The sequence below is a fragment of the Equus quagga genome, chromosome 2 (assembly GCF_021613505.1).
Source record: "Equus quagga isolate Etosha38 chromosome 2, UCLA_HA_Equagga_1.0, whole genome shotgun sequence".
NCBI lineage: Eukaryota > Metazoa > Chordata > Mammalia > Perissodactyla > Equidae > Equus > Equus quagga.
The window spans coordinates 124,316,479-124,330,892 of NC_060268.1; the positions used below are offsets into that span (position 1 = coordinate 124,316,479).

Sequence of the window (14,414 nt, forward strand, 5' to 3'; positions counted from 1 at the left end):
GTAGAGTAGCATTCGATCCATTTTTGAGTTACAAAAGGATAATGTCATTAAACCCTCCTCATACAGAGAAAGTATATTTTGGTGGGGGAGGGAAATCAGATACCTTTCAACATTTCTGTAGCTCTAATTCTATCTCTGTCTGCCCATTTTAGAACTAGCTCTAACATTTCATGAAATTCTGTCAATTTAAAAGGACAAGACTGTGTAGGTGTGTTTGAACTTAGAATGCATTCCTTGATCAACCAAGGCAAGAGGATTCTGTCTGACTGAAAGCAGTCTCCCAGCAGAAGTACTTTGGTGCTGCTCTCTTCTCTTCTTAATATTAAAGTTATTTGCTTATAGGAGAAGACAGTTTTGAAGGCAGGTCAACATATATTTAATGAGTACCAAATGTGCCTGGGACTGTTACAGGCACAGGATACAGCGGAGAACAAAACACATGAAAATTTCTGTCCTCGTGTAACTTACATCCTAGAGAAGGAAACAAACAAGCAAACAAGTAAATATACAATGTGTCAGGTGGTTATAAGTGCTAGGAAGAAAATTAAAGCAAGCTAAGAGGAGGGAGGATTTTGCTATTTTATATAGAGTGGTCCGCTTCATTGATAAGGTGATATTTGAGCAAAGACCCTGAAGGAGCTGAGGAAGGAAGCCAAGTGGATATCTATGGGAAGAGATTTGTTAGCAGAAAAAATCAGCAAATGCAAAGGCCCTGGGGTGGAAGGGTGTCTGGCAGGTTTGAGGAAAGGCTAGGACAAAGCGTGGTGGTCAGAGATGAGGTCAAAGAATAACCAAGCACCAGATCATGTAGGGCCTTACATGTCTTACAATTCTTATAGGGCCATTATAATGCTTTTAGTTTTTACTCTGAGAGGGATGGGATGTTACAGAAGAGTTTGAGCAGCAGAGTGAGAAGATTTGACTTACAGAAGAATCACTCTGGGTGTGGAGATTAGACAGTAGGGGATAAGAGTTATTAAATCCTGAATGTCATTGTTGATATGTACCTAAGATGCAGGGGTAGGAAGAGCAGTAGCTGTGGTTAGTTGACCAGCCATTTCTTTTGAACCTTTGCATTAGCACATGAACCCAAGCTTTTTATCAGATTGATTCATTATCCTTAAGGGAGGCACAGAAAATTTCAGGGAAACAAGATATAAAGTCAGCGAATTCCAAAGAGATGAGGAAGCATGTTTAGTGAAAGTTAGAGCTCTAATAATTTTTTTAAAAATCAAAATAGGGGTCAGCCCAGTGGTGTAGTGGTTAAGTTTGCACACTCCGCTTCAGTGACCCAGGTTTGCAGGTTCAGATCCCAGGCATGGACCTACACACCACTTGTCAAGCCATGCTGTGGCAATGTCCCACATACAAAAAATAGAGGGAGACTGACACAGATGTTAGCTCAGGGCCAATCTTCCTCACCAAAAATAATAATAATAATAATAATTCAAAATAACTATATTTTTGAGCAATTAAGTGTTAAGTGCTGTAATAATAAAAATAGCTCTGAATGTTTACATCCCCCCAAAATTCATATGTTGAAATCCTAATACCCAATGTGATACTATCAGAATATGAGGTCTTTGGGAGGTGATTAGGTCATGTGGGTGGAGCCCTCATGAATGAGATCAATGCCGGTATAAAAGAGGCCTGAGAGAGCTCCCTTGCCCATTTCACCATGTGAGGATATAGTGAGAAGTCAGCAGTCTGCAACTTGGAAGAGGGTCTTCACCAGAACCAGACCAGAACCTGACCATGCTGGCACCCTGATCTTGGACATACAGCCTCCGGAACTGTGAGAAGTAAATTCCTGTTGTTTATCAGCCACCTAGTCTGTGGTATTTTGTTATAGCAGACCAAATGGACTAAGATAAATAACTAAGATTAATTGAGCATTTACTGTATTCCAGACACTATGGAAAGTTTTCACATGTTTATCATTAATCATCACATCCTATGAGATATGTATTATTATTTGTACTTTACAGATGAGAAAATAGAGATTTAGAAAAGGTAAACAATTTTTCCCTATTTACACAGCTATTCAGTAGAAGGGTTGGGATTTTTAACCCAGACGGAACCTGTGCCTTTGACTACCATAATCTACTGTAGACCTGAATTATATCTCTGACTGGGTATGGGGCAGAGAAGCTGAACATAAATATTGGAAAATATTGGAATGATGCAAATAATCTCATGTTCATAGATTGAAAGACTTAATTTTGTTAAGATGGCAATATTCCCCAAATTGATCTACAGATTCAATGTATCTCTACCAAAATCCTAGCTAGCTCTTTCTTTCTTTTTTTTGAGGAAGATTAGCCCTGAGCTAACTACTGCCAGTCCTCCTCTTTTTGCTGAGGAAGACTCGCCCTGAGCTAACATCCGTGCCCATCTTCCTCTACTTTATACGTGGGACGCCTACCACAGCATGGTTTTTGCCAAGCAGTGCCATGTCTGCACCCGGGATCCAAACCAGCAAACCCCAGGCTGCCGAGAAGCGGAACGTGCGAACTTAATCGCTGTGCCACTGGGGGGGAGGGGCCCAGCTAGCTCTTTTGTACAAGCAACAAAAGAAAAAATAGAACTTCATCAAAATTTAAAGACTTTTGTGTTACAAACAATACCATCAAGAACTTGAAAAGACAACCCACAGTATGGTAAAAATTATTGCCAGTCATACATTTGATAAGGGACTTGTATCCAGAATATATAAAGAACACTCAGAACTAAGTAATAAAAAGATCACTGAATTTCAAAATGAGCAAAGGATCTGAACAGACATTTCTCTAAAACAGAAACAAAAATGACCAATAAGTACACAAAAAGACATTCAGCATCATTAGCCATCAGAGACATGCAAATCAAAATTACAACAAGATACCACTATACCCACTAGGATGGCCACAATCATAAGGGCAGATAATGACAAGGAGTGGTGAGGGTGTGGGGAAAATGAAATCCTTATATACTGCTTGTGGGATTGTAAGCGGTGTAGCTGCTTTGGAAAACAGTCTGGCACTTCCTCAAAAAGTTAAACATAGGGGCCAGCCTGGTGGTGTAGTGGTTAAGTACATGCACTCTGCTTTGCGTCCCGGGTTCGGATCCTGGGCACGGACCTACACACTGCTTGTCAAGCCATGCTGTGGCAGCATTCCACATACAAAATAGAGGAAGATTTGCACAGATGTTAGCTTAGGGGCAATCTTCCTCACCAAAAAAAAAAGTTAAACATACAGTTACCATATGACCCAGCAATTCCACTCGTGGGTATATATCCAAGAGAACAGAAAACATGTGTTCACATAAAAATTTGTACACAAATTTTCATAGCAGCATCATTCAAAATAGCCAAAAAGGAGAAACAATCCAAATGTCCATCAACTGATGACTGGATAAACAAAACGTGGTATATCCATACAATGGTATTTTATTCAGCAATATAAAGGAATGAAGTACTGATACCTGCTACAACATGGATGAAGCATGAAAACATTGTGCTAAATTAAAGAATCCATCACAAAAGATCACATATTGCATTTATGTAAAATGTTCAGAATGGGCAGATCTATAGAGACAGAGTAGATTAAAGGTTGCCTAGGGGTGGGGGAGGGGGTAGCGTTGGGAAGAATGAGGGGTGACTGCTAATGAGAACAGAGGTGGTTTTTTTCTTTTGAGGTGATGAAAATGTAAAACTGATTGTGGTTATGATTGTACAATTCTCTGAATCTACTAAAGATCATTGAATTACACACTTTCGATGGGTAAGTTGTATGTTATTTGAATTATATCTCAATTAACTGTTTAAAATATTCAACCAAATAATTAATTGTGTTAAACAATTAGACTGCATGGTTAGTAAATACAACAAATATGGTATAAATAACTAAAAGCCTCATAGTTTTTTTAGGTCATGAGGTAAAAATGGTCTTTCCTCAGATATGCTTAAGTTCAAAGCAATGGCTTTTGCTTAATCATGTAGTAATGTAATAAATTAATACTGTATACTTTTTTTTTTTTTGCTGAGGAAGATTTGCCCTGTGTCAGTGTCACAATCTAATGTACACATCAGGATAGATGCGGAGAGGGCTGATAGCCACTCTGAGTTTATTATAACCAGCGTTTCAATATATACATAGCTTACATCTGTTAAACATACACAGATGTTCTGGATGAAGTAATTAGCGAATGCCAAGAATTCTTAGTCATTTCTCAAGGAGCCCTCCCTTGGCCTCTGTTTTGATATTATCATGTTATTGCTGTGCTCCTATATTTTTATCTCGGAGCAGGCAAGGTCTCTTAGGCAACGGTCCCTCCTGCTCCCTATATCGATATCGTTTCTCCATCTGTGCCCCTGGGCAGCCGCCGCCTGGCTTAGGTTGCACCCCCCGGAGGTCTTACCCGTCATTGGCTAACCGGCCTTCTCACCTCCGGGTCACAGTTTGTTGGCAAGCCTTTTCCAGTGATTATTAACCCTTCCTGTGTCAGGGGTGGCTACACCCTGAGCTAACATCTGTGCCAATCTTCCTCTACTTTTTTTAGTATGTGAGCTGCCAACACAGCATGGCCACTAACAGAGCAGTGTAGATCTGCACCAGGGAACCGAACCCAGGCCTCTGAAGCAGAGCACGCTCAACTTAACCACTAGGGGTGAGCTCCTGTACTCTTTTAAGGGTACAAACTGAGCCTCAAGTCATTGAATCTCAGTGTAGCTTTAGATGGTGAAAATAACAATGTATTTAAAGACGTGTATTAATTCATTGAACAGATACTTATTGCAAACCTATCATGTGCCAAGCATCATGTTAGAATTAGGGATACAATGGTGAATAACATATTGTCTCTACTATCAAAAATTAATTATGCATATACATGTATGTATGGGATGTGTGTATGTGTGTGTATGTGAATACATGAGCATGCAAGCATGTGAGACAACAGCCCATTTACTCAGTTTTTGACCAGTTACAGGAGTGGACATTAGGATGTAGGGCATACCTGAGCAAACTTGGAGAGCAATTACAAGTTCATTTTGTAAGCAGGCTTAAAGTTGGATATTGCCTCACTTTATGTGGAACAAGAAATAATCTTAGCAGACAGGGGCAGGAAGAGGTTTACATGAGGGCCCCTTAAATAATAAGTCACTGGCAAAGAGTCCTGTCTGTTTGCATGGCCAGTGGTACTATAAATCACTGGTTTCCTTCTACTCCAAACATGGAGTAATGTTTAACACATAGCAGCGAATAGAACAAAGACTGAAGGCCATACTCAGCTGGAAGACAAGATGAAACAGAACAATTAGGGTATATCAAGGTCAAAATTATTTTGAATACATGATTTTGTCAGCATAAGGCAGTCACTAGACTGAGTATGGGTTTCCAGTTCCTGTTAATTGAACTCTTACTCTTTTCCTCTTCACCCATCCCTTTTTAAAAAAAATATGATTACCTGTGGGCCATTTCATTGTAGTCAATAGTAATTCCATCAGAAATTTGACAGAAGTTAAAAAAGAAAAAGATACAAAATCATCAGTTTCACTATCAGTTTAAAGATCTGTCAAAAGGCTTTCAAGAACGGGTTATAACGATAGCTAACTTTCACTTCTCTAGTGTCTTGTATAGTTTCATCTGTACCCAACATCCAGAGGAGTTCAGAGTATTTGACAGTGTACACTGTGTGCTTATATTCCCAAAACAAATGTAATTTTTTCTGTTACCGAATCCGATGATGATTTCAATTCTCCAGGCCTCAGTTGGAGATATCCCTAAATCTCTAATATTTTATAATGAAAGAATTATAAAAATACATGATCATTAAGTTTTCAATGTTGGATGAAAAGAATTTGGAGATTTTCCCCTGATTTACATTATCCATACTTTGTTCCTAACTAGTTTCCTAATTTTCAACGCAAATTTAGGAAGTAGCTGTTATTAGTTATCTATTGTCAAAATAATGATTCATAAACAACCACAAAATCACAGAGACATACAAGTGTTTATTTATTTTTTATTTATTTATTTATTTTTTAAAGCTAAATTGTGGAACATCCATAGACTTTTTTTTTTTTAAGATTTTTTTTTTTATTTTTTCCTTTTTCTCCCCAAAGCCCCCCAGTACATAGTTGTATATTCTTCGTTGTGGGTCCTTCTAGTTGTGGCATGTGAGACGCTGCCTCAGCGTGGTCTGATGAGCAGTGCCATGTCTGCACCCAGGATTCGAACCAACGAAACACTGGTGGAGCGCGTGAACTTAACCACTCAGCCACGGGGCCAGCCCCCTTATTTATTTATTTTTTATTGAGTTAATGATAGGTTACAATCTTGTGAAATTTCAGTTGTACATTAATGTTTGTCAGTCGTGTTGTAGGTGCACCACTTCACCCTTTGTGCCCACCCCCCACCCCACCTTTCCCCTGGTATCCACTAAACTGTTCTTAGTCCATAATTTTAAATTCCTCATATGAGTGGAGTCATACAGAGATTATCCTTCTCTCGCTGGCTTATTTCACTTAACATAATTCCCTCAAGGTGCATCCATATTATTGCAAATGGAATGATTTTGTTCTGTTTTGCAGCTGAATAGTATTCCATTGTATATATGTACCACATCTTCTTTATCCATTCTTCTGTTGATGGGCACTTAGGTTGCTTCCATGTCTTGGCTATTGTAAATAATGCTGCAATGAACATTGGGGTGCATAGGACTTTCGGGATTGCTGACTTCAAGCTCTTTGGATAAATACCCAGTAGTGGGGTGGCTGGATCGTATGGTAGTTCTATTTTTAATTTTTTGAGGAATCTCCATACTGTTTTCCATAGTGGCTGCACCAGTTTGCATTCCCACCAGCAGTGTATGAGGGTTCCTTTTTCTCCACAACCTCTCCAACATTTGCTACTATTAGTTTTAGATATTTTTGTCATTCTAATGGGTGTAAGGTGATATCTTAGTGTAGTTTTGATTTGCATTTCCCTGATGATCAGCGATGATGAGCATCTTTTCATGTGCCTATTGGCCATCAGTATATCTTCTTTGGAGAAATGTCTGTTCAACAGAGACATACAAGTGTTTACTACTCACACACCTTGAGTGGTTGACTAGGTGAATCTGCTGATCTTGGTCAGACTCATTTACATGTCTAGGATTGGTGCACTGTTGGATAATCTAAAATGGTCTTGCCTGGGACACTGGGGATGAATTGGCTGTGCTCCATGTGTCTCATTTTCTAGCAAGCTAGCATGGGCGCATTCTTTTGATGATGATGGCAGAGGGCAAAGCACAAGTGGAAAAATGCAAGTCTCTGTTTGCATCACAGTCAAAGCATATCATACCGTCAGAGTTACAATGGGAGGGTATTACAAGGTTACGTGGCAAAGGATGTTGTGAGGGGTTTAGGCCAACTACAAAGTTAGAGAGAACGGTCCCCACAAGAGATCACCTTCATTTCTGATACCAACTGCAAGTTGAGATGTTCCTCAAACCATTCGTGGTTTCGATAGAAGGACCACAGAGCTCACTGAAAGCTATTATACTCGTGGTTATGGTTTATGGTTATGGTTATGGTTTATTGCAGGGAAAGGATACAGATTAAAGTCAGCTTCTTTTACAGCTTCTTTTAATTCTTTCAGATGAAAAGAAGCACTTAAGGTGGAGTCCGAGGAAGTACCAAATGTGGAGCTTCCATTGTTCTCTTCCCATAGAGTCAGGATGCTTTGCTTTCCCAGCATCAATGTATAACAATACATACAGGATGTTGCCAACCAGGGAAACTCACCCAAGCAGTGGTGTCCAGGGTTTTTACTGGGGCTCCATTACCCAAACCCCCTACCCTAAATCACAGTGTTAGACTATCCAGTTTGACCCAAGGCCTCCAGGCAAACAAAAGTGCTTCTATCAGGCATGAGATTACCTCCCAGAAACTGAGGGCAAAAGCCAGACCTCATTTTAGGCAAGGTAAATTTTTTAACTACACAGGAGTGGATACAGGAAGTAGGGAAGACTTGGGACTATTAGTGCAATCAATCTACCACCGTAGCTCTGTTAAAAGTATTCCTTAGGGGCCAGCCCAATGGCGCAGCAGTTAAGTGCAAACGTTCTGCTTTAGCAGCCCGGGGTTCACCAGTTCGGATCCCCAGTGCAGACATGGCACAGCATGGCAAGCCATGCTGTAGTAGGTGTCCCACATATAAAGCAGAGGAAGATGGGCACGGACGTTAGCCAGGGCCAGTCTTCCTCAGCAAAAAGAGGAGGATTGGCAGTAGTTAGCTCAGGGCTAATCTTCCTCAAAAACAAACAAACAAACAAAAAACTTAAAAAAAATTTTAAAAAGTATTCCTTAGATTGGTATAGGATATGCAGTAGTGTTCTTTAACTTCAGGATTGATTTAAGAACGAACATTAACCATAGGCTAATTATAGATGTGATAAGTAAGCATCCTTCTCTTTACCCCTTGTACCAATTAAGATTAGAACTAATCATTACATTTGATAATTTTTTTCAGTCATTAAAAAATGTGTAAAACTCATCAACTTTGGCTCTATGATTAAAAAAACAACAAAACAAAACCTCACACAATTCTATATGATACAGCATCCGATGATGATTACTCATATTAATGTAGTACTTCAGACTTTTCCAAGAATTTTCAAAACAACTATCTCAGTTGATTCTCAAAATGTCTTTGTGTGGTTAGTAGGGCAAATATTATTATGGTCATTTGGTGGATGAAGAAATTTCAGCATAAAAGTTAAAATAATTCACTCCGGGATACCCTACTATACTGTCAATGGTAGACTAGGACCTGGGCTCACTGATTCTACCAGTGCTCCTTCCAGACCCAAAGTTTTTCCTCCTACCAAATACTGTAATTCTGTGACTGAATGAATTCCAGGTCTTAAACTCTGAGTCTTGTTTCACCAAACAAAGTTGAGATTTCTGGCATTCTCGCCTGGTTTGTTTGGGCTCTTGACAAGTTTACTTGGGTGGCAGAATGCATGGACTGGCCAAGCTCTACAAATCTTTCAGACAACAAAGTCAGATGCTGTTTGTTCATAAACAGATGCATTCTTCTGAAATGTAACATTATTTTCAGTGAAATATTTAAAAAATTTGTAAACATTTCCTATGCTTGACAGAATAGCTGTTGGGATATTCCCCTGCAAGCTATAGCACTTGAAAATATTTAATATTTAGGACTTAAACTATTTATATTCAAAGAATGATACATTGCTAAGGAAAGATTCTAGAAAATGGGAAAGAAGCAAATGGAGTCTGATACAGCTATCATCCTATTCATAGATCATTCACAACCAAAATTAATAAATAACTGTGCCTTAATATATTTCCAAAACCTGACACAATGTCTGGAATATTGTAGGTGCTCAATAAATATTTGTTGAATGACACAACAAGTAAATAACTAAAATAGGCTTCCTTATTACAACAGTAGCTTGGTAAAAGGTAATATTTTCTTGACACCATTATTTTCCTTTGGGAAAACAAGTGTATCACTTTTGGGAATTCGAAATTTGGTTCAAAACAAGAGAACAGTTGAGAGCTGAGTTGGAGCCTTCTCTAAAATGACTCGTAATACTAGTGCTAGCGTACTACATCAGTTAGATGTGTTTGGTTACGTGCAACTGAGATTTGAGCAAACTTAAATTTAATTTGCTTAAACAAAGGGAATCTGTTAGCTTCCATAGCTAAAACATCCAACTGTTGTTCAGGGCTCAGATACCATTGGATTAGGATTTCACTCAGTTTCTCTCAGCTCTACCCTGTTTCATGTGCTGGCTTTGTCCTCAGGCTGGCTTCCATCACGGTAGAAAAATGGGTGCCAGAAGATCTTAGGGCTATTTACTTTTTTGTTCCTATCCAGGGAGTATGTCTACCTTCAGCCATGAAGCACTCGATTTGGATCAATTTAGGTTACAATCTCTACCTTCTGAGCCCCTATCCAAACAATTCTGAGGTCAAAGGAACGTCATGAATTGTTTGGGACCTGGGTTAAGTGCTCATCCCTAAACCAATCACTGGCAAGACAGGTTGTCACATTACTGATGTGAATTAGGCTTATCAGGGCAAGGGGCCACCCTCGATTTGAGAGTAAGTAAGTAAGTTTCTCGGAACTGCAGTTTGATGTAGTTTATTATTTTTGGAATTATTTCTGTTATTATCTCTGCTAATATCTCTAAAGCCCCATTTTCTCTTCTTTTTCTGGGACTCCAACTATACATATGTAGGATTGTTTGATATTGTCCCACAGCTTTTGGATGTTCTATTTGTTTTTCACTTTTTTTTTTCCTCTGTGTATATTGGTTTGGATGATTTGATCTTTTCTCAGCTGTGTTGAGTACACCAAGTCCAAAGAGAATTATCTCTGAATATCATGGGATTTTTTCCCCTAGCATTTTCGTTTGACTCTTTCTTATAATTTTCATCTCTTTGCTCAAATTCCTCATTTGTTCATGCATGCTGTCCACTTTTTCACTAGTTAATTTTCACTAATTTGAAGTCTTTATCTGATAATTGTTCCAACATCTGGCTCACCTCTGAGTCCATTTCTGTTGCTTACTTTATATCTTGACAATGGGTTGTTTGTTTATTTTGTGTATCTCATGGCTTTCTAATGAATTCTCAACATTGTGTGTAGAACAGTACTCTTTTCTGGTAAGTAATGTCCACACCTAGCAATGAACACACCTCCTCTTCTTTCAGGTCATTAATGTAGGGGGTTGGATCAATCTAGTTAGAAGGTGAGCTAGGGCTTTGTTGTTGCTAGTTACCTTTATTACATCACAGACTTCAAATTCCTTTAGCAGGAGGGTGCTGTTTCATCGTGCTTAGTGTGGGAGCTGGGGTGCCAGAGAGTTTTTCTCAGTGTTCCTGCTTCCCCCTTGGCTTTCAATTGTCCCTAAGTTCTCATGCCACAGAGGAGCTCTCTCTCTCCACATTCAGCATTAAATTGGGTTTGTGATGGAGATTCTTTGTTGTCCTGGTCCAGTCACAGTCTTAGGCAGTTCCTGTGTCCCTGGGCCTTAGGAAGTGGGACTTTTTCAGTGTCGCCTCCCTATGGCAGCCAATTCAGCCTTTTATCTCTGCTTGGTCTTGGGCAAGAGTTTCCTGCTCTTCCCTCAGCAATAGTGGACCTCATCTTCCTATCAGTTTAGGATCGAGGGTCCAGGTGGGTTTCCTGCCTCTCCTCCAAAGATAGAGGGCTTTTCTTCTATACTTCCTCCATCCACAAGGGATCTTTGCCTTTGCCCTGGGGGCCAAAGGGTTTGCTGCCCCTTATCCAGTGGCTTAAGGCTTTTGCTTCATAGGAAACAAGAATCTGAAGAAAAAGGACTAGGAGAGGCTTTATGTCCAACTCCTAGCCCCTGCCAATTACCTCCTTTATGACTGCACCATTCAGGGGCTCTTTGTGATCTCCTGCCCTGCCTCCAATTTTTCATCTGAGCATCAGTTAGCTTGTAAGAAGAACTTGCAAGTGCGATCTCCCCTTGTGTCTGAGGCTCCCAAATTACATGCTAGCCTACAACTGGCCTTTAACAATTCATTAAAATTTTTGCTGAGTTTTTTCTTGCTCTTCCAAAGGTCTAAACTGTGTGTCCCATTTCTTCTTGGAACTCAGGTTAATTGGTTGCCTTGCAACCTCAGCTATCTGATATGGTCAAGAAAATTTATGATTTTGTAGATCTTCTGGCTTTTTTCTCATTGTAAGGGTAGGAGCAAAATTCTTTGCAGTTTTCTACATCCTAAGAAGTAGAAGTCACACCCAAGCTAAAAGGCTGGGCAATTTGAAAAGCTTTAATAAGGCTGACGAGAAGTGGAATGAATACTAGGTAGGCAGCCCACAGTATCCATTCCAGGTACAAATATAATCAATAAATCCAATCCTGGGGGGCAGCCCATTGGTGTAGTGGTTAAGTTTGCAAGCTCCGCTTCAGTGGCCTAGGGTTCATGGGTTTGGATCCCAGACACAGAACTACACACTGCTCATCAAGCCATGCTGTGGTGGCATCCCACATACAAAAAAATAGAGGAATTGGCCTAGATGTTAGCTCAGCAACAATCTTCCTCAAACAAAAAGAGTAAGATTTGCAACACATGTTAGCTCAGGGCCAATCTTCTGCACCAAACAACAACAAAATATATATATATACACACACACATAAATAAATAAATAAATCAAATTCTGGTAATAGGTTTTGTAAAGGAAAAGCTTGACTTTCTTTGTTTAGGCAGTATCTAAGTTAAGATAGACTAGGCAATGCTGCAGTTATAAACAACTCTAAGTTTTAGTGAGTTAACATAACAGAAGTTTATTTTTCACTTGAGCTACATATCCAGTGGAGGTTGTCAAGGCAGTAGTAGAGAGTTTGGGGCTTTGTTCGTTGTAGGAACTCAGACACCTGGACTGATGAGGGCTTCATCTTGATATGGGCTTCCGTGGTAACTGCAACAGTGGGAAGGGAACATGGTGAAAAGCATTCTGATTCTTAGACATGCCACTAGCATTAGCCAAAGCGAGTTAGTTGGCCACAACTAACTTCAAAGAAGATTGAGAAGAGCAGAGCTTCCGTCTGGGAAGGGAAAGATCCCGGAAGTATTTGGTGAGCAACACTAATGAACACCGTGGGAAGGTATCCTTGCCTTACCAACCAACAGCAGAAAGATATGTGCAGTTAATGTGTGACTGACTCAAGCTGAACAGAGTTAAGTCCAAAGAAATCACGGATCAATTTTAAATAAGAACTGCAAGTAGAATCAGAATTTTTAGCCTTTATATCAGTTTTTATTGTGATGCGGAAATCTGCTTTATATTGACAAACATTATTAATTGGCAGAGTAAGTTTGAAGTCTGTGATGGCCCTTGTCATTTCAAATCCAGTAAGATTCAAAATCCAACTCTTCAGCTTCTCTAAAAATTCGGCTCACTTTTCCAACTTCCTTGTTTTAGTTGTTGATACCACTATTGTGACAGTTTTCCAAACTAGAGACCATGCTACAATTTTCATGCAACTAATATGTCCTGCTTTACCTGTTGGAGGGTACAATATGAGGTCATATGCCTTTTAATATTAAAATTAAAGGTCTTAATGCTCCTGTACTGCTTATTGAGAGATCTTTTTTCCTCTCTGTAGCCCTCTTCCTCAGATAATTCTTGTGATTTCAAGAATGCTTATCTAATGTGAGGGTTCATTCCTAATTACTACATTCACCTCTAGGAGAGAATATTAGGAAATTTACTCAGACCCTTGAGGATTGTTATTGTCTTCAGCCATTGTTTCACTCATGGTCATATAAGTGAGTGTATTAGTTTCTTATTGCTGCTATGACAAATTACCATAAACTTAATGGATGAAACAATACAAATTTATTCTCTCACAGCTCTGTAGGGCAGAACTCTGCCACGGGTCTCACTGGGCTAAAATCAGAAGTATTGGCAGGGCTGCATTCCTTTCTGGAGGCTTTCGAGGAGAATCCATTTCCTCGTCTTTCCCAGTTTCTAGAGGCCTCTCACATTCCTTGGCTCATGGCCCTCTTTCTCCATCTTCAAATCAGCAATGTAGCAAATATCTGACTTTGCTTCCATCCTCACATCTCTTTCATCACAGCTAGGAAAAGTTCTCAGCTTTAAAGAACCCATTTAATCAGATGGGGCCCACCTGGATAATCCAGGCTAATCTCCCCATATAAGGGTCCTTAATTTAATTACATTTGCAAAGTTCTTTTGCCAAGTAAATAGTCACATGTTCTAGGGATTAGGATGTGGACATCTTTGAGGGGTATTATTCCGCCTGCCAAAGCGAGCATCCCCACTGAGGCCACATGATGTAGGTGGTCTGGCAACCCCATTGCAGCCACTTTCCTCAATGCCATAGCAACAGGATGATAGTGACTGGAATGGTTTCCAGTTTCAGCTACATTCTAGAAATACCTCATCTCTTGACTTTCATGTCCCTACTCACGATTAAGGAGGAAGTCCCTATCACTCCCACTACCAAGGCCCACTCCCATGTCCAGTGACATGGAAAACTCATATTCTCCCCTGCATTTTTCCTTTGTTAAAGGTAAACAACATAATGTTACTTCACTGTTTAAAATACTTCAACGCCTTCCCATTGTACTTGTTACACTACTAAACAGGCCCTGCATGATTTAGCCTTTGCATACCAATCATAGCAGTTTCTCCATTGCTTGTTGCACTACAATCACACTGAATTTCTTTCAGCTTCTCAAATGCACCAAGCTTTCTCTTGCCACATGGTCCACACATACGCCGTTCTCTGTCTTTAGAATGCTCTTATTCACACACTTCATCTGGCGAACTCAGGTCTCAGCTTCTGTCATTTTTTTCAGTGACCCTTTCTCTGTGTTATGAATCTAAATTACGTCCTTCCTATTATTCTTT

At 39.7% G+C, this 14,414-nt stretch overlaps 1 protein-coding gene across 1 annotated transcript in view; it reads right to left on the reverse strand.

Annotated features, from left to right (window-relative positions):
* The window catches only part of NUDT13 (nudix hydrolase 13), a 35,932-nt gene that overhangs the window by 15,738 nt on the left and 5,780 nt on the right, over window positions 1–14,414 (reverse strand). The window lies entirely within an intron of this gene.